At 41.1% G+C, this 24317-nt stretch overlaps 1 protein-coding gene across 2 annotated transcripts in view; it reads right to left on the bottom strand.

Moving 5' to 3' along the window:
- Positions 1 to 24317, bottom strand: part of MDFIC2 (MyoD family inhibitor domain containing 2) — a 48073-nt gene that overhangs the window by 13369 nt on the left and 10387 nt on the right. The gene's annotated exons all lie outside the window — the stretch shown is intronic.

Genomic DNA, 24317 nt, shown 5'->3' with positions numbered 1-24317 from the left:
AGGGGGGGAAAGCAGGAGGGGGTGTGGGACTATCCCAGCAGTGAGTGCAGCAGATGGAGCAAAATCCATGGGAACTGCTGTTGCCCACATGGGAGAGGCTGGAGGGAGCGTGGGCGCCACGGCCCATCAGAAGGGAGCTGCTCTAGACCAATATATCACAGGGCCTTTCAGAGATTCGTGCCCATTACATTCTGCTGAGCTCAGGCATAAGGATGCAGGGGATTTAGAGACTGTTTATTTTTGTCATAAGGAAACAGGAAATAGTACACAAGGCTATAAATACATCCCGGGCTTCAGATGACATCATGAACTCGTGCAAGTGCTTCACTGCTGATTTACGATGATGGACTGGTAATTCACAGGAGCTTTGGGTTTACTTTATTTTGCTGTTGCAGTAACAAAGCTAATGGTGCAATCCCGGGAGGGGGTATTTTATCAATAGTGTATTTTTGACCTCATTGCATACATTTTAACTTCATGAATTAGTGACCCAGCTAACTGTAAAGCCTTCTATAGGCTTATTATAAATCTATCACAGGACTGGCAAAAACTTTTGGCCCAGATCCTAAGCTCTGACAGGCATGTGTTGATGGACTGCATAGCAAGCACTTCCACTAATATTTCTCACTAATTATACCATATATTAAGAAAAAATGAATGAAGCCAATGTTTATATGCTGCTTTAACTGCTTTTCATATAAGAAAGAAACACAATCCCTAATAAATTTTCACCTTCAACATTTCTATTCATTATAATTTTTGCCATGATGAATGAAGTTAGAACTGGAGAGGGAGGGGGTTCATCTTGAAATCTGTTCAGTGAATGACTGAATTTACTTCCCTTCCCCGACTTGTGTCGAGGAAGGAGGGAACAGATGGACACAGGAAGAAGAGGGAGGCGAGTGCGGAACGAAGGAGATGGGTGAGGAACAGATGGAGTCAGGAGAAAGTGAAGAGGAGAGTCAGCAAGGATGGTAGAAAAGTTTTCCACTTGACCTTGAGTTGAAATGAAGATCTGCAGGCGGCATGGGGCAGCTAGATTTTTGGGATGCATCCTTTTTTCTCTCCATGGCACTTATGCTGCAAGGTCTTGTGGGCCATCCCAGCAGCCCAGTCCATCCCAGGGGACCTACAGAGCCAGGACTTGGATTTTCCCTAGGGGTCACCTGCTGCAGAAGGGCACCTGCACTGTGTTCAAGTCCCATAATGGTAATAGAAGGGGAGAATTGTGTGCCAGCACAGGAATAAAAATGGGTTGGGATGTCGTAATTCTCTCAGGCATCCCAGCCAAGCCAGAAATTGGAGCTTATAATTTTGAAGAGGTGTACTACACCCAGTTTGTTAGGATCTAATGGCCAAAATACTCAGAGTAATTTATGATTTTACCTGCTTAAAGCAAGACATTTGAGATGGCCTGATTTTCAGAATATGCTGAGCATCTGCGTTTTGAGGTGTATTGAATTATATATCCCAAATCACTACTAAGTCCTGGAAAATCTTGATTGTATTCTTAATTCTGTTAAATTGCCTGCGTATACTGCATTGGTTCTGGCTTTGCTAGCTGAAGAATGGAAGAGGTGAAAGCTAAATATTGGCCATGTGTGTCATTCCCTTTGAAGAAAATGGGAGCCATGTGCACTCACCTAACAGCAATGTTTGGCCCCAACTATGATTTCACAGCTGGGCCCTAACTTCAGGAATGCCAAAGCACTAAATGACTCAATTGGAGTAATCTGATCAATGCTGTATTTTCACTGTGGATTTAAATTGCACACACAGCAAGAGCAGAGTTGGTTTTCTTCTCTCTCAAAATCACTTTTCTCTGCAGATTTGATAGCATAAATATGAAGTATTGCTCTCATCACACAAATAAGTGAAATGGCAGAAAACGTATGTCAAATAAAATGCACAACATTACGTCCTTTTTGCTTTTTGGAGGCTGTTTTAAGAAAACGGCTTCATTAATTTTGACTGAATAAAAGGTTCCTTTAAGGGATTTCAATAGGTGACATGAAAAATGCTAATACGAATGATCAAGACAATGGAGGTTAAAACTGTTTTGAAAATACGTTTCTTTTATAGATCTCGGCTGTTGGAAGAGTTACAAAATAAATATACGGTAGTGCTGACATTCAGTGCTGTTTCATCTTAGCAAAGAGTTTTTAATAAAGAAAATTCTTTTCAAGGAATGCTTTCTGCAGCCAGTCTTCAAAAAGAGGTTTTCCCCCATCCTAGTTTAATAAAATTAAAGTAATTTATGTCATATTGATATGTCGATATGTTTTTCAATAAACTTTTTCACAGAGATTTTTTTTTTTAATTCTCTTCACTTTAAAAATTATAATTATATGTCTTCCTCCCACTTTGAAAATGGCACAAGGTGCTCATTTGCAGAGCTCTACTGTTCAAATCTTCACTGAGAATAGAAATGTCATGACTCAGTTAACAATGCTTTATTATTCACATTGATCTTTTTTTATAGTGTTCTTTATCTCAAAAACATTGTAAATCAGATATCTTCCTCCCACTCTTTTGTTCATTTGCAAATTTTTATTATTCTAGTTTAAAAAAGCAATGGAGTGTCAAGAGTCAGTGTATATTGTTTATGTTCTCTTTTGCTTTAAAATTACTTTTAACTATAAAAAGTAAGATGTATAGCAGGGAAAAAAAAAAGCTGGATTTAAGGATGCTTAAAAAAGAATTGAAGGGATTAGTGTGAATTTTATGCTGCTCTCTTACACCTTGGAGTTGTAACAACTTTGCAAGAAGGGGGACCAAACACTATGAAAAGGTTTTTATGTGCTAAGTCCAAAGTCCCTGTTGCATCAGACATCATCATCTATGTTAAAGGCTGGACATAATTCATGCCCTAAATGACCACAACAGCAAAATCCACAGTGGGTTTTTGTTCACTGGGCGGTTTGCAGGGCCTGCCCAGAGCCCTCCCTGTCCATCGCTCTCTTGGCGAGAGGTCCTTGGGAGCCCTAGGCTGATAAGCGCCGAGATAAATCACTGAATTTTCGCAGGAACCTCACAGCTTTGGTATCAAGTGTTAACTGCAGCAGAAACACAACCTCAGCTGGTCAACAGGCAAGGCAATCCCTGAAACCCAAGGGGCTGGATGTGGGATACAGCTGTGCATCCTTCAGGAGAGCCTTATCTGAGCCCCCAGGACTTGTTTGTAGATTGGATCTCCTAAATTTTCCTTCACCCACTGTTTTCTTTCCCTATCACATTTTTCTTTAGGTCCGTATTTCTGTCCTGGCGGTTGTGCCTTTATGAAATGGCTTCCTTGAGATAAATCTATTACAGGAATTGGGGTTAGTTCAGGGAGCAGCAGGATCTCATGGTATTTCACATGCTTCTTGCTGTTACGTTGTTTTTTTATGTTTTGCCTCTTTTGAATTTTATGATCACAGCATCCTGGCACCCTGTTGTTATTCCAGCAGGTCTTGAAAGAGAATCGTCCTCTCTGGGAGTCACTGTGATGGAGTGGCTATACCTGAAGTTGTATTTAAGCCCCAGACTGGATTTTTTGGTCTTATGGAATTATGGAGTGGTTTGGGTTGGAAGGGACTGAAAGCCCAGCTAGTTCCAACCAGCCACCATGGGCAGGGACACTTTCCACTGGACCAGGTTGCTCCAAGCCCTGTGGAACCTGGCCTTGAACACCCCAGGGATGGGGAAGAACTTTTGGTGTGTGGTGGCCCTATTATATGAAACAGCCCTAAGAAGTGTTGTAAAGAAAGCTAAAGTCTGCTTTCCAAGTTCTTTTGTTTCTTGTTGTTTAAGACTGCACTCTGCTGATATTTGCTAAAAGGGATAATTAAAAAAACTCAGAACAAGTAAGTCACAAACTGAACTTGAACTGAAAACACACAGCCCTGTCTTTCCCCCTCCAAGTGGAGGGCTTAGCAATGTTTGTTTTTATTAATGTCAGTAGGCCACCCCAGTCACCATATGGCTGTGCCAGCCCCTGTCCTCTTCCCTGGGCTGGGATTTGGGATGCACAACACCACACAGTTCCCCCGAGGCTACCCTCTGATGGGGCTGCCTGCACATCCCACGGGTGCTGGAGCAGGTCCATCCCAGTGCTCATGGGCAGCTGCTTGTTGTTTTGCAGGGTTAACTCAAACCTCTCAAATTCTCTTTATTCCTCACTGCACAGTGTGAAACTGGAGGTTTTGATGCATTGTCTCATCTGAATTGACTTTGTTGTTTTCAAAGCAAAGAAAAAACAAACATTACTATTGTTGTTGTTGTTGTTGTTGTTGCCTCGATTTCCCTGCTGCATTATTTCACTCTTCCTTCCTCTCATGGTTAATGACTCCCCCCACAATAAGGTTAAGGTTGTCTGTCGATATGATCAAGTTCCAGAAACAAAATCCTAACCAGAGCAGAGTAGCCAGAAGTGGACGGGGCTTTATTTAATACCCTGGTACAGTACCTAAAGGTAGGTCACACCCATGGACATCCTTGTGTAATTGTTCACTCTTTAGCTGGGGAAATTTATAGGTAATGTAAAACAGAAAATGCTGAGTTTATTACAACAGAATTTTTTTTCCATGTAAAACTCTGTGTCATTAAATTTGGAAGGCACTTAAAATTCTCAGTTTTATTTTTGGTAAGCACTACATATTGAAAAGTGAAAATATCAGAGGGATCTCTAGGCAGAATTTGTGAACTTTCCAATGAAAAGACAGCACAGTGTCTTCCTTTCATGTCCCAAGGTCCTTGACAACTGTGCCACTCTCTGAATGGCACTGAAGTTATGTTTATTCCCAAAGCAGGCAATACACACAGTTATGGTCACAAAGATATCCCTGGATGGCATTAATGCCAGAGCAGCTCCAAGACTGTCAGCATTTTCATTTGGTGGGGGGAAACACCAACAAACCCATCTATATTAACACCATCAAACCCATATATATTCTTAAAATACATTCAAACACTTTAAACGCTGTGAAATAGAACTGCAAATCACAGAAGATGCAGCATTTCTCACTGATTGTCCTCAGAGCTGTACTGGTGGTAAATTGACTCATGATAATATATGACTACAGCCCTGCATGTCTTCTAATAAGGTATAAAAGCTTTTCTTTGATTTGAACCCAATGGTGAGTGGTAGTCTGCGAGAGTCTTACATCTTCTATGAGACTTTCCTAGCAAACACTTCCATTTGTTTCTCTCTTGCCTGCATGCCACGCTGGAACACAACTGGGAGCTGGACTTGCACACTGTAATAAACATTATTAATCTTATTGCCATCTGAGCACCTCCCCAGGTGTTGCAGAACAGCCTGTGCTGGACCATGCTGGAAAACCATTTATTTATCTTCGCAAGGGCTTGATCCTGTATCACCAGATGTCAGAGAAAACAATTCCAGGGAGCTCAGATCAGGCTCCAAATCAGCCTCCAGTATGGTGGCCTTCTCTGGGTGTCTTCTCTCTTTTCCTCAGAAAAAGCCATAGACAAAGCAATTAGGAATATCTGAAGCAGAAGATGTATCATGCTGTGCATCTTTTCACAAATCCTTTTTTTAACCTGCACTGAAGATGCAGAACATCTATTCTGGGGGCAGACAGATGACATCCACTGTTACTTATGTATGTAATAAGTACTCTTAAAACAGTGTAGTCTTGCCGGCTCTGGCAAAGGCAAACATGGTAAGTGTTCTGCTCACAGCATTAAACACACTTCTCTCACTGTGCAGTGGAAGAATGTGTTTAAACTCGCAGTCTATCACTATTCCTGGATAGTGTAGGAGAGTCAGGAACACTCAAGATGTCTTTTCCTGTGTATATTAACTTGTTCTGAAGAAAATAGAGTTCTTAGAAAACACGAATCTAATGGCAGAAGAAAGTTTCCTTCATGATTGTGCTACAAAGGTTTCCGAACAGCTGCTTGTTCCTTTGGGTGCATGAAATATGAGGTTCAGCCTGCTCAGAAGTGCAAACACGTAATTTCTTCTCACCGTGGCACCTTCACTGCGGTCATTTCCACCTGGCTTTGTGATGCTGGCAAGCTCAGTAGTAACACAATGTCTCCATTGTGTGAGCTTTTGGAGGAGAGCTGGAGAGCTCCACAGCCCCGGGGAGATGCCCAGAGCTGTCTGTTTGTCCTGCTTCACCAGGAGCTGCATTCACAAGGAGTTTTGTTAGTCTGATGTGGGCAGATGAACACCAGAGTTTCAGGTGTTGTTGGACAGTAACACTGCTCCCACCTGTCTGTGCACCATGCACAAGGATCGAAGGGTTGTTGGGCAACCTTCAGCAGGCTGGGCTTGCCAAGGACCTCGGAGTGGCACCCCTTGTCCACCCCACTCGGGGCTGCCCAGGCACAGGGGCAGGTGAGAGCCCAACCCTCTCCTCAACACTCCCTGACATCAAAACCATGACTGAAATTTTGCACAAGGCTCAGGTGTACAACGCCTTCCAAGCAAGGAGGTCACAGCCCAGGCCCTGAGAGGAAGAAGTGGGTGTCAAAGAAATGGAAGAGGTATCACTGTTTTAACACAGTTTAGGCAAAACCTAACCCCCATTAATCCTTCAGATCAGGGCCACTGGTTTGTTCTTTTTTCAATCTGTTCTGTATTCAAAGCAAGTACAGTTTTTTCTGTCGCTATACCGCTATTGTTAACAACTATAAATGTATTAAAAACACAGGGGCATTTTAGTATGTGTATTGTGCATAAGAAATATTGTTACATGACAAGCTCCAATTGCCAAGTGAAAAGAGGTTTTATTGAAGGAAATAGCAGTAGCAAACAGTGAACTATGCAGAATAATGGTAATTGTTCCTTTAACATTGGCAGCGCGCGTTCACTTAATATGACTGCTCCTCTGTCTCTGCCTCATCCAGACCCAGAGGACCTGTTAGACAAGCAGGCAGCCACCTCTCTCTGGGATCAAGCTGTCAATGCAAACTTGCTTTCTTTCTGTTTCTCCGAGCTAAGCTATACCCCCAGAGCTCCTGAAGCTTTTCCTGAGTGAAAGCTTTAAAAAAGCTCCATTCTAAATTACATCACACGAGCTGTTCTCTTCAGACTGACAGAACAAAAGCAGGAGGGGGGGAAAATGCCAAAAGTACCATCTGAATCACTTGAGTTGCACAGGATGATTTACCTCTTCATGCTTTATCAGAGCAGGCAAACATCTTGACCTTGCCTACCAAAGCCTCATCAGTGTCCTCTAAGCAGCAGAGAAAGTTTGCATCATGTGTGTTTCCAGTACAAGCAGAATCATAGAATGGTTTGGGTTGGAGGAGACGTTAAAGAACCTCCTGTTCCAAGCCCCCTGCCATGGGCAGGGACACCTTCCACTAGATCAGGCTGCTCAGAGCTCCATCCAGCCTGGTCTTGAACATTTCCAGGGATGGGGTATTCACAACTTCTCTGGGTAACCAGTGCCAGTGCCTTGCTGTCTTCTCTGTAAAGAATTTCTTCCTAATATCTAGTCTAAACCTACTCTGCTTCCGATATAAGCCATTCTCCCTAGTCTATCACTACATGCCTTTGTCAAAAGCCCCTTCCCAGCTCTCTTGTAGGCCCCCATCATGTACTGAAGCCATTGGGTTTAGGCTTTTTGGTTGCAACAACTGTGTCTTGGGTGCCCCATTAAGAAAGGTCCTAATGGGGCCGTGGTGCTTTCTAAAATTTTTGGATGATGTGGTTTCTAACACAGCCAACTTATTGTTACTGGAAGAGCCCAGCCTGTGGGTGCTGCCCAGCCTGGTGTACTCATCCTTTAATCAGCAACACCCCAATTAATGGTCATGGTGAGGAGTACTGAGGGCCACTGCCAAATTCTGAAAGGTCTCTTGGGTTGGCTCCAGCTGGGACTCTCCAAATGCCATTTTCAGAAGTAATTGGAGCAGATAAGCATTACCCACTTCTGGAGTGGCTGGGTAGAAAGCAGATAAATTGGCATATCTTCCCATTCTAAAGGCTTTCAGATGGTGTTAATTGGTATGAGAAGCCTCAGTTAGGAAAACATCCTCAGCTGGGAGGGGACAGGGCCACAGGCCTTGCTTCTCCTTTAGCAGATAAATAGAGGAAAAAGGGCAAACAACATCATGGCAGTTCTCCAGGTAATGTGCAGAATTAGTAGCCCCTGAAAGGAGACAGTTTGAGGGCTGTCTGATACCAAAGTAATCAACTGAGATCCTGCAAATGGGAACAAGCAGCCTTTGTGTGGCTCCTAAACTGACCCTTTTGGGGTTCCTACTCAATTTTCATAAGAAAAAGCTTCTTCTCACGCTTTAAAGCTTCTAGGCTTAGCCCCCTGTGCAGCATTTCTGTGCTTGTTCTGTTGCTTTGAGTAAACCTTAAAATGTTTCTTTAGCATGATTAACGCAAAAAATAATCTTGATTTAAAAATGGGCTGTAGGCTGAAACAGATGAAAAGCATTAAGGAAAAGCTCTTGCTTACATCCCCCAATGGAATTACACTAATGGAGCTAATTTTTTTGCATGGAAGGTGCCATGTCAGTGGTTGAAATGCTGTGGTTCCATGCCCTATGTGCTATGGGGAGAAGGAGATGACAAGATGAAGCCTAAGTTTATAAGGGGCTGCCTAGTTTGAGAAAATAAGAACGTGAAAAGAAAGCTTCACTAAGTAGGAAAAGCTTCTCAGCTGGTGATGTGCCTTTATCCCACATGGGTGTTCTGTCAACACCTCAAAACCGTATTGTTATCAGAGGAAAGAGGAAAGTCAAGCTATGTCCCCTAACTGACTTCACAAGTATGTTAAAAATAACTCTTAATAGAAGTTAGGAGATACCCCTTCTCTTTAATGATCTAGTCAGTGTCCTGTGGCCTCTCACTGAGATGATCTTGGAGGTGTTTTCCAACCAAAATGATTCTATAATTCTGTATTTTCCCCAGGGAACACAGCAATTTTCATACCGTCAACACAACTTGTCTTACCCAAAGGGACAGAGACTGCTTGAGGATTCTGATTCACTGATGCAGCATTGAACCCTGAGCTTCTGAGTGAGCAAAGTTTGTCTTTTGCTGGTTTTTTTCGGTAGCATGTGTCTGAGTTTTCTTTATGTACCCGTGAAATGAGTCTGCCTCGATCCATGAGGGACCATCCCAATGCCTGTTAAAGGTGCTGGTAATGTTTGGCTGCAGGGCAAACCATATCAAGTGTTGTATCTGATTCCTACACCAAAATGAAAATCTTAATTATGCAAAATCTTTATTAAAATGATCACAACTGAGGCAACCATGGATAATGAACTGTATGCTTCATCACATCCCCGCTCCTACCAATGGTACAGATGAAGATGCTGGACTTCTTGAACATAGTGGATTAAGTTATTAAACATAACCCTAGTCCAGCTTTCAAGGGCTTAGGATATGTTGAAAGTTCAAGTTTAGCTCACCCATCTTTATTTCCCTGTTTCAGCACAGCAATGCTTCCTACCTTTTTAGGTGTATTAGGCTTTTGCACTGCCTCTCACCACCATGGGCTTTGACAATCTCAAAATTGCTAACAGTGGCAAAGCTGAAAACTTGGTGGCTTCTGTAGCACTGTGCCTTTCTCCCCTGCTTGGAGGGGAAGATGTAGTCCTTATCTAAATGACTGAATACTGGGGTGGTCTTGTGATCCCAGTGGAAGTGGGATTTTGTGCCACACAGGGGTCACTAAAATAATGTTTTGCAGTTTCTTTGGTAAATCTTGATCTGAACACAAATTGTGAAAAACACTAGCCTATCTTGTAAATCTCAAGTTGTCCTTGTAATAGTGCTAACCAGTAGCGTGCTTTGTTATAAAATGAGGAAAATGTTATCTGGAAATAACATTCAGATAACAGGCAGGATGCCATGGTCCTATTCCCAGACTCAAATCCAGCATAGCTGGCCTTTCAGCAGGACAGCAGTGCAGCTTCTTGTGGCTTGGGGACAAGTGTGCTTGTAGGCAAAGGCTCATGAGTCTCTGACGCTCTGCCAAAAGCCAGACATGGAGTCCCAGGGGAACTGTCTGTCTGAGAAGGGATTAATTTGCTTATGCCACCGCGCAGACCACACTGCCCTCTGCTCCCACCCTGTTTGATTCACATCCTGGGCTGCTCTGTCTGGTACACTGCAGCCTTTGGGGGTGGACTGAGGGAATTACTTATTCCCATCTGGACTGAGGTCCAGAAAATTTGCTTAGAAATCTGTAGAAAACATTTCTCCCTTTTATTCTCCAAGAATGTGTAAGACAAGCTTTATGCTGTCTTTGAGCTTGCTAAAAAAGGAACAGAAATTCATGCCTTTTTCCATATGTTTATTTTGAGTTGCGATTCTTCTGGGAAGGGTGATTTGTTTGTCTTTCCATGACAAACGACAATGGTTTAAGTTGCATCTCTGCCAACATCTTTCTAAGTGGTTTCAAGTAGTTTACTTACAGGGATTATTTCATCTACCACAGAACATGAGGCAGCTCTGAGGTAGTGTCTAACTTGCACTGAACAAGACCATGGAAAGTTAGCTTAAGGCAGGAAATGTAAGGCTCAGTAGACAGTAGGATCACAAGAGCATGGAGTGATGGTTTGCAAGTGTGTTGCACTTGGAGAAAAAAGACATTATTTGACTTTTCCTCTCCTGATGGCACCAGGAAGACCAGGAAAGACTCGTAACGCTGGATGTGCCAACTGCTTAAATTCTGACCGTCCCTCAATGAGTGCTCGTGCTATTTAGCCCCCTATAAAGTGGGAATATGTAGTACCTAAGCATATGTGATTTGGTGCTCAAGTCATTGCTGTAAGTTAATACAGGCTTTGTAAATGTCATTGTCAATGTCTTGTGGTTGCCTTGCTGAGCTTCAGAAAGAATCTGAAATTTCTATTCAGCAAACTTCTCCAGCTCTCACAGCTTATGGTCACTCGTTATCTACAGCAGGAGGGTCAGACTTCAGAGACTGCAGCTTCTTCCCAGCCTGCAGGTTTCCTCCCCCTTCAAGTCTGTTTTTTGCTCTTGCCAGTACCCTGCCTTCTGTTTAAAAGCATTAGTAATACCAAATAAAGCTTAAGACGCTTGTTATAACAACTAAGTTGCTTCCTTTTTAATCAGAGCACATGCTTATGCCAGGTTTGGCATGAAGAATCTGTGTAAGTGTTTGGTTCAGGGCACAGTAAGCTGATCATTTGTTAGAAGTAGTGCATTACATATCATTTTGCTTTTAGTGGTACAATTTACTGGGAGGTTGGTGCAAGCACTGGTAATATAATTTTTGCTTGGTTGGAGGTGGTTAAAACATAAAGAATGAAAAATAATTCTATTGCCATGTGTGCTGAATTGTGGTTTGGTAGCAGCAGTTGTCTGTAGCTAAGTGGCCATCAAAACCTTTCTTGGGGTGGCAATAAATTATAAAAAAATCTTCTGAAAAATATCAGTTTTCAAAGAGTAAAAGATGCAGCAATTATTGTGACACAGGTTTGCAGTCTGTTTCTGGTTATCTTTTTGGCTGGAGAGTTGGGTTTCTAATTGTAAGGTTAAGGAATCCTTTTTATCTATCTCTTGCCTCCTAATCCTATGCTAGACAGTATTGATTTCTGTGCCTTTTGTCTTCTAGGGAAGGAGACAATCTCTGGCTCATGCGAACATCTTGTTAGAGTCTGCTGAGGATTAGGGGGTGTGACAGTTTTCTTGCTGAGCCTTTTTATTGGGGATTTTTATGCCTGGTTTTCTGGGAGGTCTTTGAAATGTCTTTTATGTAGCAATCATTTCACTCTTTCTTTGTTGTCTCAAATGTTGAGGCTGTATTCTTCTCATCTGTTCCTGTTTATATTCCATACTAGCTGGTCATAACAGTTTAGCTTGAAACTATCATCACACCGTGTGCTTCTGAATCACAGGAGTGTTGCTAACTGCTCTAGGACAACTGCAAATTTGAGCTTTTTTTTTTTTTTTAGGGCATCTGAAGATTTAGCATGGTAGTTTAGTATGAAATACTGATAAAGAGGTTCCAGATGAAAAACAGTCTGGGAGTTGGACTTTTCAAGCATCCTCAGCCAGGTATAGGCACTTGAAAATGCTCCTGCTCTAATGAGAGAGGTCCTCCTTAGGGTGGTGTTCATCATTCCAGCTCTACCTCATAGGTATGATAGGTGTTCAGTCTGGCCTAAACTCCTGCAGAAATCAATGAAAGACAAGCCCATCCTGCTGGCAAATCATCTCACCTTGACTGAAGAGATTAAGCCAGGAAAAAATTGCTTTTTTGGAAGTCTGGTTTTGTCCCTACTCTCATCCCCTCCCCCTGCAGCTGGCTACAGATAATTATGCAGATGAGAACCCAAATTTCTCTGAAGTCAGATGATCCTGGCCAAAAGAAATGAGAGAAACTTAGCTTTTCATAAGTTTCCTCATCTCAGTTTCGGGGAGTAATGGGTTCAGTCAACGTACTTCAATACAAGTAAAGCAGTAGATTTTGCTTCCTAAAATTTTTATTAAATCAATGCTTCTATATCTTGAGTAGCTATCTTAAAACATATGGACTTAAAACATATGGACGGTATTTCTGACACTATGTAAGTTCAGGTACCAGCTGGGCAGATCCCAGATTTAAGGTTAGGCAAGGAGCCAGGGTTATGTAGCCTTGCTGATAATGAAGACATGAGAGACAGGTTTCTGGGACATTCACATAGGAAAACTGGTTGCATCACCTTCCCCTTTGATAAGGTTGAGGTAAAAATTTTGCTATTGTGACTTCATTACCAAAACTGAGTGACTGATGTGCACAAGACGCTGTTTCAAAATATTAATCTGTCTCCCATTTATTTCACTAAACAGTGTATCATAGCTTTGTGGAGGAAGAAGCTACCTGCATACATGCTTATTTTTGTTGCAATAAATACTTTCCTGAAAACTGGTTTCCTCTTTTTCTCTCCCTACCCAAAATTTGTCCCATATAACAGCACTTCCACCTGCCTTTGCTTACTGCCTCTCTAGCCTAATTTTTAGTGTCGAAAGCCATATTTAATACAGTTCAATTTCACACATAACCGCAAACCCCATTCTTCCAGATATGACCTCAGTTTATTTTATATCACATGTCTTTTTGTTAAGGTATTTTATACATAGCATAATATGCAATGATACGGCACTGATGTTTATCAAAATTGTTTTACACTGTACTTATTTCTATTCCTGTCTTTTGGATCAAGTACAATACAGCTGCAGATTAATACCACCTTTTAAAATAGGTTTAATGTGTTTATTTTCTTACCACATTCGCTTCATCCACTGACTTGTTATATGGATTATATTTAAAGTGAATCTTGGGGGACTATCAAAGGGCATTTATTTTCTATTGAAATAACAATTAAGATAACACTCAACTAATATAGTAATCAAATAAACCTGACAAATAACAAAAACTTTTTTAAAGCTGCAGAGGCATGCTAACAAATCTATTTGATCAATATATGGGATGTGAAAAAAGAGGAGACAAGATTGACTGATGAATAAAATGGAACTGACACAAATAGGCTGACAGCCAGTCGCAAGTCTCTTTAGGGCAAATGCAATTAACTTAGAATAATAGACTCAAATTTGATGGTTAGAAATGCATTTTTATTAACAATCACAGCCTGAATCATTATGCACTCTTATGAATAAAATTGTAGTTATACTGAAAGTCTGTGTATACATGTATGCATGTACGTACAAAAAAGCCTTGTTGAAGGAGAGCTTTATTTTTGTGACAGAATGGTTGTGTGGGATTTAAAATATAAAGCATACACAAGTATAAATCTAAATATTCAAACCAGTGATATAAAAATCACATATGTAGTGTGCTAGTATTAATGATAAAGGCAATAAGCATCAGTCCCAGGACTGCTTGTTCTTTTGGGATGTGAAATTGCAATCAGGGATTTACAGATTTCATTCTGAGGCAGAGAAGTCATTACTAGAAACATAAGCTCATTCTCTTTACTTTAATAGCTATTTTAAATCATTTATTTAGAAAATACATTAACTATTTATTGTATAGGCAATATTTCTATTGGCATTTAATTTTCATGCTTTTTTATAATCCTTTTTAGCAAATTATTTTATTAAAAGAAGATTAGAATTAGCAAAAGGATTCTACCAATTTTTGAAAATGCTACTCTTGAAGAAGGATATTTCCCATTATTAACAGGTATGCAGTATTAAAACTTTAAAGGAAGGGAAGAGATTCAATTGCTAATGTGTCCTTTTTCTTTTGACCTTCATTGCAGTGGCTGATTGCTATTTGTAAATTGCTTTCAAAATTATTAATCTCATTTAATTTCTGAATAAATACATAAATCTTCTTTTTTTTCCCCCTCCCAAAAATCCTCAGGCTTTAGACATGAATAGAGCTGCCCATAGGATTTGTTATATGCAGACATCTCTTATTTGTGGGAAAAGAGAAAAAACACCACAATGCAGATAAACACGGTACTAAAAAATATAACATGAATATGAAACCATCATACTTGCAATGCTTGGTGCTTAAATATCTTGAGAAAAAGGTGGAATAGTAGGAAGTAAAACTGCATGGGAAATTGTTTAATTCCAGCGTTATCCAGGTTCATGTTCGTGGTGGACTACTGGCTGGGCAGGGACAGGAGAGCAGCAAGACATGATGCTCTGGTTGCCTACAGCATGAAAAACCTCACTCTGGTTCTCAGACAGTTCCTGGGGTTGCTGAGATGGATCCAAGCAGCATCCACGCTTGGTTTTCTCCACCTTGAAGGTGATTTTAAGTCTTCCCAATTCTCCAAAGTGAGAAGTGCACAGACATACCGGGGAGGCAGAACACCTCCTGTCTGGTAGGGGAGAGGCTCATGGAAACCATTGAGAGCAGGGATGGTGTCTGGCTGGGGAACAGATTTTTCTGGTAAACACCTGGTGCCTGGGGAATTTGCCATTTTGGTTTTCTGCCTCTAATTAGCCTTAAAGTCATTACTGTGAGGAAAAAACTTCTTGGGAACTCCAACAGTTGCTGGAGATATTCCAGCCATTTCTTTCTCCCATAATCTATTCTAGATAGTCCCAGCAGCCCACCACAACACTTTGTGAGCTGGCTTCTTGAATACCTGGCATTGCTTGTTCTTAGAGCTAAAATGGATGGATCTCATGTTGCTCTAGCACCACCAAACCTGGTGTGTGCCTAAAATGGCAATAATCCTGTCGATTCTGGCATAGTTGTTTTACTTTGACCCAGAAATCACCGCAAAATACTCCAAGACTTGGATTGCTGAAGATTTCTCACAGATCTGCATTTGGTGTGGAGGGAGTTTGAGTAGTCCAGCTTGTGTTATCTATTTAATGTCTCCTTCTTTGTAGGCATGTTGCAGGAGACTGATGGAAGAAAAGCTACTTTTTTGGATGTCTCGCTAGAAAAAAGAATGTTGTTTGACCACATTTACTTTACATTTTAAATGAGGAACAGGTCTTACTAAACTTTAGTAAGTCACTTTAGGTAAACAGACTAAGGAAGAAAGACCAGATGATCTCCTGATTTAGATGGGGCAGCTTCTTTAGACTCTGTGCACAACTACTTTGTGGAATTGGGGCTGTGGGCTCAGTTCTACCAGCTTGTTGGTTTTAGGCTACTGAAACACTGACTAACTTCGCACGGTATGTCCTGGGATGATGTTATGAAGCCTCATTATTCCTTAACTGTCTACTTAATGCCCAAGGACACTGTTTCTTCAGGATGGACCCAGGGGCGGGGCCGGAGCCACGGACCTGAGGGGGCGGTTGAACGGTTCAGCCCAACGGCTCCAGGGTCTGGGCAGGGCTCAGGAGGGAGTGCACCGAGAGCACTGTGCTGCTTTTCTGGGTTTCCTTTGTGTTCCAGCTAGCTGGGAAAAGATTCTTCGGGTTTTTCTCTTGTTCTTTTTTCCCTTTCCTTCCCCTTGCCTCACTGTCTCCCTTCCCTCCTCCCTGGTCCGGGCAGCCTGCAGGTGGCCCCGGCGGGCCCGCGAGGTGGCCCTGGCTGGTCTGAGCCCGCGTGTCTGTTCCCTTTCCAGGAATTTGTTGTATTTTGAGGTTTTTTTGTATCCTGTTCTGCCCTGTTTTGTTCGTGTGTTTATAAACAGTTTCTTTTCTCCACTGTCACTTCTTGTGACCCATTTGTCTCATTGATGGAGGAAAAGGGGAGGCCCTTTTCCCTTCGGAGGAGACACTAATTCTAGAGTGCTTCCTCCTGAAGTTTTGTCTCAAAAACCGAGACACAGTTTTTCCTGATGTATGGTGATGTAAGAGAAAGGAGGCTCCAGCCCTGCATGATGAGAGACTAATTCCCCACTGATGCAATCATCCAACCAGAACAGGAATGACTCATTCTATCCATAAATATCTTGAGGCCTTTGTGTGATCATTTAAACTTGTTCACACCAACCTCATCTCATTTGCTTGAATGGTTTTTCTCCTGAGTTAGAATGATACATGTAAGAGAAAATCCAGGCCCTTAAAAATAAAATCATAATTAGTTTCTCTTAATAGCTGCTCTATTAAAAAGAGTCAGATCTTCAAAAAATATATTAGCAAAAGACGATGCATCTAAGTACATTGGGTTTTTTTTCCTAACTCAGCAGCCATAGGCTTGTTGCTGATGATTCATACTTGCAATAGGTTTCTATTGGCATTTGTGTTCCATATTTTTTATATTGCCTTCTCAGAAATTATTTTGTTTAAGGAAGATTAGAACTACCAAAATATAACTACCAGGTCATGAAAACACTAATCCTGAAAAAGATATTTCTCCCCAGCACCTGCCACTTTTGTTTCACTCCATCTTAAACCTGCTCTAGTTCTGAACTCTGATTTCACCATTTCATGCTCCCAAAATATTAAGAGATTACATTCCCCATTGGTTTACACTTTCCTCAATTTTTATCTTCTTCAAATATGGCTTGGCCAAAACGTTCTTGATGAAATAAAAATACTTTTGCTTTGCTTTCTGTTCACCTCATCCTCAAGCAGGTGCCAGGCAATCTGCGGCAGCTCTTCTGCTACCTGAGAAATGTTCAGATATAGAAACACCAGGCCAGCCTCTGTTGTCGCAGCATGGAAAGCCAAAAATAGATGACATGAGAACATATTTCTTCCAATAAAAATTTTTGCAGCTACATGAAGTCTTCAGATAAGCAGGTTTTAGTGTTGGAAGAGAATAGTGTTGGAATGAAGAATCTAGACTGTACATTTATAATATAAAAATAGTCTGTGTAATATATGCTTAATTAGATAGGGATAGGCGTATTTGAATATTCCTCCTTTCAGTGGTGAAGAATTGGGGCCAACAGCTGGTTTTCCATGTCAGGTGTATGTTTCCCCTTATTAGAATGGTTGGAAAGCAACAAAATAAGTTTCTTCCTAAAGCCATATTTGTAATATATTTCCTTTGCCCTTCCCTGGTTTGCTGTCTTATTCAGGACTATCCTGAAGGCTGGGTTGCACCAGACATCAGCTTGTGTTAGGGCCACTGGCATGGGGGAAGATGGAATATTTTAAAGCTGAGGAATGATGCCAAAAAGAATTACAGGTCATGCAGCTGCAAAGGACCTCTTAGTTCAGCTTGACCCAGTCTTCATGACATGAAAATCTCTGTGGGCTAAATCCTTAGGTGTTTTCCCTCTCATTTCTCCTTAAACATCGTCAAGTGATGGTGCCTGAAACAGTTCCTAGGGCAGAGCATTGCCTATTCATCCTTGCTTGGAAAATATTTCCCTGACATTCAAGCTGTTTCATTCTTTTCCCCAAATAAGCATAAGGACAGGTGTCTCACTGAGAAAGTGGAAAGTTATATAACGGGTAGGTAATTCCAAGTGGAGTAAAGAAGTCAGCACTGCAGATTCTTGAAAACTTGATATTTCTGGAATAATTTGTTTCCTCCTGGTCTTGGTGGTGCTGCTTACTTGTGCTTTTCTTCACAGCAAAGGGTCATATTTGTTCTCTCATGTGGTTTTCTTTTAAATCAAATTACCCTTAAAGACACCCAAGGCAATTGCCATTTCAGTTAGGATTTAAGTATGCTTGATGGATATCTTATTTGTAATAGGCAGTGTCAGTGGTGCTAGGAAAAGGGGTTGATTCTGCTTTAGCTTTTATGACAGTGCTAATAAAGTTCTCTGGTTCCTAGATAACATGTAACAGCCCCGTTACTGCAGTGCAAAATTATGGTTAAGACTCAGCTGGTGGTTATTGTCCTGTAAATGTTCAGCATATTTCAGTGGTGCATTAGCAGTCAGGAGTGACTGGTGATTTCTGCCATGGCCAGAAATCTGTCACACTAAATGCACAGTGCAGACACAGGTGAAATGTTTCTGTCCCTGAAAACTTAAGGTCTACATAGACAGCAGAATTATGGTGATTTTACAGATGATAACTGGCAATATGGACACAGATTTATTTTTTCTGAAGAACACAAAAGCAGCTCAGGTAAAGTCAGGCACAAAACTGTGTTCATGTGAGTGCTAAATGGATAATGAAAAGTCTATTTCTTCTCCAGTTTTAAATAGTCTCAGCTATAGCATTTATTCTCTATATCTTAAAAATCCTTGCTTCATTTTCTGCTGTCATCAGGGAAAGAACTACGTTGATTCACCTTCTAGGTGGCTTTCCAGCTGTGTACAGTGTATATTTTTAATTCCTATAGGTTCAGTTTGAATTGTTCATAGAACACTTAATGTAACTTCAGTGAAAGTTTTAATGTTCTCCCAAGAGAAGGTGAATTCATGAGGGTTGTCATTGCGCTTCTTTTCAAACAATCTCTCCCAAAATTTTAAGGAAGGAAAACCACAAAATTGCACTAAAATGGCATAAAACACCTATATAAAATGTTGCTTTCTTGTGAAAATAAGCAAAAGAACTGTAACTACCTTGGAATTCAGAGTGGTCTATAGAGTTCTGTGATTTTTGGGAACAGGCTAGCCCAGTACAGTTATCCTCTCTGTCTGGAGCTCACAGAACTCTCCTCAGTAATTTTTCTTTCAGAGGGATTTATTCTTTGCTGCATTAGGGAACACAGTCAAACCCCAACACATCAGCAGAGACTCTGTCTCTAAATCTAGGTGCTGCTCCCTGAAAGCCAAAGGGAGTTTTGCCATCGACTTTGATGAAAGTAGGAACAAGCCCTTTATTTGCAACTTAAAGCAAGTAGGTTAGAATTATGAAGAATGATTATTTAAAATAGCAATGATGTAATATCAGTGTCAATTCCATTATTTTAACAGATGTAAATTTGCTCTGCTCTTGAACTCTGGTGAATTTTAATGGCAATATTAAAGAGATACTATTAAGACTACTTAAAAGAACTATTTGTAAAAAGTGTCTCCAGATAGGGGGGGAAAAAGTTTAAATTGCTTTTTTATTCAGTCTGCACAATTATTTATTGAAGGGTTTTGTATATTACAAATTAATATGCATTAGAAGCTGAAAAGATCACACAATAATTCCAGTAGTCATTGAATATGGGAGAGCTTGCACTGTTTAGACAAAGCAAATAGAGTCTTTATCCAGCTGGAGTTTAGGCAGTCCTCACCATAGTGAAAATAAGGATTTTTATAATGTACATTATGGACAATGTAGATGAAGAAAGCAGTTTGAAATCAGCTGCTTAAATAAGTGTAGTGTAAATTTACATACATTCCAAGACATGAGCCATGCCAACAACTCCAGTGTTGTACCTGGCTAATGGCGACTGCTGTCTCTTTCCTGGCAGTCCAAGGGAATCCAGGATTTGGAGGTACTTACAGGATTCACATCTAATTTTTAACAAAACCTGCATTCCAGTGAGGACACTGATGGGAGAAGGAGGTCACAGTGACCTCGAGAGACACCTCTTAAAATTTATGTACAAAGCTGTGAGCATCTGCCTCAAAAATATTTATTTTCTGGAGCGAAAGTTTAGTTTTAAAACCAATTCTAGGGCTTCAGTTCAGAGCTGATAAAATTAAATATAAGATTTTGAACTGGTATTGCACAAACAAGGTTATCAGAGGCCAGAAAAGTAGGTGTTGCCACTTTTTTTGTGTGTGTGTGTGAAGAGTGATAAAACAAATAACAGAAAATGAGACTGAGAAATCAGGGAAAGCCAGATTCTAACAATTCGGTACTGGCATTTTTATTAAGGGCTCATTTCTCTCGTTAAAACCAATGTCAGTCCTTTGTGATTTTTACCTCACCTGCAGCTAATAATTTTGGGTGCTAAAATTATTTGTTTATTTCTTGGCTACATGCAGAGTTCATCTTGAGAGTTCATCTTCATTAAGAAGTGCTGGGCACTGGAAACTGCAGTCAAGGGTCTCAGATACCCATAAAGCTGGGTATTTAGAATATCTAAGTATTACATGTACCTAAAGTAATCACACTTCTAAGTAATTGCTTCACCTCCACTCCTATTAATCACCTTCATGGAGCACATAGGCTGCTTTAGTGGTTAATGGCTGAAAAGGATTTGAGACTCTCAAATGAAAAGTAAAAATTTGTCAGGTTTTTTTACCTCATAAGGGAAAATAAGGTGCCTGAGCAGAGCTGGACTTTGTGAATCATTTGACCTCACAGCTGTTTCTTCTGAGTAAAGTCTGGGAATGCACTCTTGGAAGAATTCAGCTTTGATCCTAGAGGAAATGTCTCTTTCCATTAGTTTTTATTTCCTCCTCTTGCTGCACACAAACTTGAATATTACAAAGGGCAAATCCATGAAGTTTTCTCCAAGTTTCCCTCGGGGAGTGAATCAGGCTTCATCTTCAAGTGACAGTCTTTCAGTTGTGCAAAAAATGTCTTTAATTCTGTAGAAGCCACCAAACTGAGAACTCTAGGCTGACCTACTGGGGCAGGAGAGAAGGTGGAGCGTGTATTTGACTGCAGCATCTGGTGTAAACTCACATACAGATAGATTTAGACTTCACTGCATATAAATATAATCTCCACGGGTGGAAAGAGCTTTTTTCTGTCAACGGAAACACACCATGACTAACAGTTTTTTGTTTTCTCTGCATATAACAAGGTTTTCTGTATTATGCAGCAAACCATAAGGATCAGCTGCTCAAAGTGCATCTTCTTGGCCACCAGGTCACCCTGGTTGTGACACGACTGACCCAGAGCAGAGGGGTCAGTGCAGCCTGTTTGCAGCACAGTTGACCCAAGCAGCTTTAGCTCAGCATAAAGTTTTAAAGCAGAGCCAAATGCAGCCTAACAGGGAAGGCTTGGAAGAGTTTCCCTGCCAGAACTCAAACCCTGTGCTGCCAGTTTGCTTGTAACTTATTGGTACAGTCTACACTGTGCTCTTGAGATTAATAAGTATATAATCCCATATCCCATTACCACACAGTGTTTGAAACATTTCCCATTAACAAAATACAGCACAAGCAGGTAAAAATATCAATGCATCTCATTAGTGGGGGGGAAAATGGAAAATATGTATTATATTAAAGCCAAGTTTTGGGGTCTTGGGAGAAGTTCAGGGGGGTGGGGAATGTATTTCTCCAGGTGGTCTCAAGTGGAAGGATAGAGTTTCTTGACTACACCAACAATTAGAAACAGGGCAACACTATAGCCAAGATGTGGCCTCTAATCAAAACCAAGGCATTCTTCATCTTCTATCAGAAGCAGATTCAGCAACAGACCTAAGCACAAGTCTAACTTCAGACATATGAGTAATTCTGGTGACTTTGCTCTTGAAATCTTGGCCTAAAGAATCGTATCTGATGTTTTCATTTTGTCAGCATGTGCAGGTTGTTTTGGGTTGCACAGCAACCTGCAGTGTCCTGTGCTCTGATTTTCTTCAGCAGTAATAGAGAACTTGAGTGTGACAGAAATGAAGGTGGGGCTAAAGTATGAGGGGATTGAACACTTGGGAAAAATAATACAGGAAAACTGTGTGCGATGAATACATGCATTGCAGACCCGCGGCCTGAAAACCAAACAGACCAAATCACCCAAATCTTTGAATGCCAAAATCTTTTTCTCCCATTTTATAGGAATGCTGGAGACTGAAATCAGCACTGCAAAATGCTGTTGGGAATGGGAGAGGAACACTGACATAATTAATTTCAGTGAGCAGATTCTGGTCTCTAGGTCTTCATGGCTGACCCTCTGTTAAACCACCTAAGCCTGGGCACAGGAAAGCAGACATTTAATTTGTGTTTTGGGTCTGGGAGGAACCTTGTTAGTTGCTGGACTCTGCCTGGAAGAGGAGGTTCAGATGGACTGAAGTCCTTTTATCCTTGTAAGGTTGTGCCCATGGTAGGGGGGTGGGAACAAGATGGTCTTTTTAAGTTCCATTCCATCCCAAAATGTTCTATGATTCTAAATAGATAAGCAGCTCTTACTTGCTTTTTTTACTTTTTGGGTTGAAATAATCTAACCCGTAATTCAGTGGGTGGGGTTTTTTTTTTAATGGAAGCAGCTCTGTTTGGTGTCAATTTCAAGGATATAATACACCACCTCTTGGATAAACACAAGCATGTAGTAAATCCTAACAGGTTTCCTACCATGGCTTAGGATACCTTAGGCAAAACCTGGTAACTAACTCACTGTTAATGTAGTGTTTCTGGAAAGTTCTTTTTGGGGAAAAAAAAAAGAAAGAACAGACAAAGAAATTAGAAGCTTGGAATTGGAGGTCTGTTGGTTTTCTGCTCCCAGAAATTGCCTGCAAAACACACGTGTCTGTTCAAGGGCCGTGTTGGGGTGATAATTCCCCTGGCAGAGCAGCACCACATGTTCCTGCTTGTCCATGTGCTCCGTGCAGCTGGACAGTGGATCACATAACGCTGTCAGTGCCAGCTGGCCATCCCTGGGGGCCCCCAAAACTGTAAATAGAGTGGGCAAAAAAACCTCCCGGAGGCACAGCACTACCTGTGGGAGAAGGAATGCTTGATCCAGCTGCCCAAGCCTTGTAGTCAAGGCCACTTGACAGGTGGCCGTGCCTGGCTCAGGGCGCTTAATTTGTCCCAGGCTCTTGGCCACAGTCACATGCCCAGAGCCTGGATGTCTGCCAGAGTGGCTAAGAGGTCACTTGGGGTGGCTTGGGGGGCCGAGGGGAGGTGGAGGAGGTGCTATGCCCTGCAGACCTAAGGGCAGGCTCCTTGTAAGGTGCTCAGAATAACTGGGACTCCCAAATGCTCTTGCTGACATTGCACTGAAAAATCATTCTATGAGCAGAAGTGGCACATGGTGTGTGTGCAGCTAAGATTTTACTGTTATTTTATTTTATTTTATTTTATTATATTTTATTTTATTTTATGCTTTAATTAATTTTTTTAATTGAGAAAAGTCTGGACTATTTAGTCAAACTCTTTTACGATCCATGCCCAGCCTTTCCAATACCTATGCTCTTATGTGGTGTTGTGCTCACCCTTCCCACATGATGGCCTGAAGCTCCTGCTGCATTCCTACCCTGTCCATCTTTCTTCCTGTCTCCAGGTAGCCCAGGCAATGCCTATGCAAGATAATCCAATAAGAAATGAAGGCACTACAGAGCCAGCCAGCAGGGATATCTGGCCATGGGAGGTGTGACCTTGAATACCACCCTGTAAGGTTCATCAGGCTGTGCAGCAGGAGAACATGGAAAAGAAAATTTTTGGCAGGCAGGATGAGAGTCAAGGGAAGATTAGTTTAGATGTGGCCCAAAAGACACTACCTAGACACGTGCATCGTTTGTTTTCCCAGAGCTGATGAGAATGCATCATTACAGTCCAATCACCCATTGCTCAGTGTTCTGACAAGTTTTTGTTTTATGAAAATGTACAGAGATTAAAAAAAAAAACAACTTGGGAAAACTATGGCATTTTACATATAAATCTGCTTTATTTCGTGTGAAATTTAACTGAAATGATCTTAATGATTTATGTAAAGTGAAATATTGGGTTTTCCTTTTTCTTTCTCTTTTAGCCTTGGTCTCACACAGGCATATTAATGATTATTTGTCAAAGTCACACTGTTTGCTTACAAGGTACGAAGGCTTTTTAGACACTATAATGACAGCTTTTGATTCACTTGATAATATTTAGAATAAGCCATAAAAGCCAATCTCTGAACGAACAGACCGCTTTTATTGGCTTTTAGTGCTATTACTGCTATCATAAGTGGTAAATTGGCCTAATGCAAGTAATACTGCTGTGTCATACTGTAAAAACCACTGCTTAGTTTTTGTATTTTATTTATTTTTCATGAAAAAATTTCAAGGCATGGGGACTGTACTATCCTTCTACAGGTATTGGTGGTTCCATCCAAGCCAGAGCTGGGGAAGCTTCCACTGCTGTTTGGAATTTCTTTGCTCAGTGATTATCACCTCTGGTGGAACAGGGTTGGTCATAAAGTTGGGGACCAGGAGTGTGAGTGAATATCTTCC

This window comes from Corvus kubaryi, unplaced genomic scaffold, assembly GCF_017639235.1.
Source record: "Corvus kubaryi isolate FWS band 111438036 unplaced genomic scaffold, C.kubaryi_AGA036_p1.0 136, whole genome shotgun sequence".
Lineage (NCBI taxonomy): Eukaryota > Metazoa > Chordata > Aves > Passeriformes > Corvidae > Corvus > Corvus kubaryi.
The sequence above is the reverse complement of the archived record's forward strand: the minus strand, read 5'-3'. Positions and strand labels throughout refer to the sequence as shown.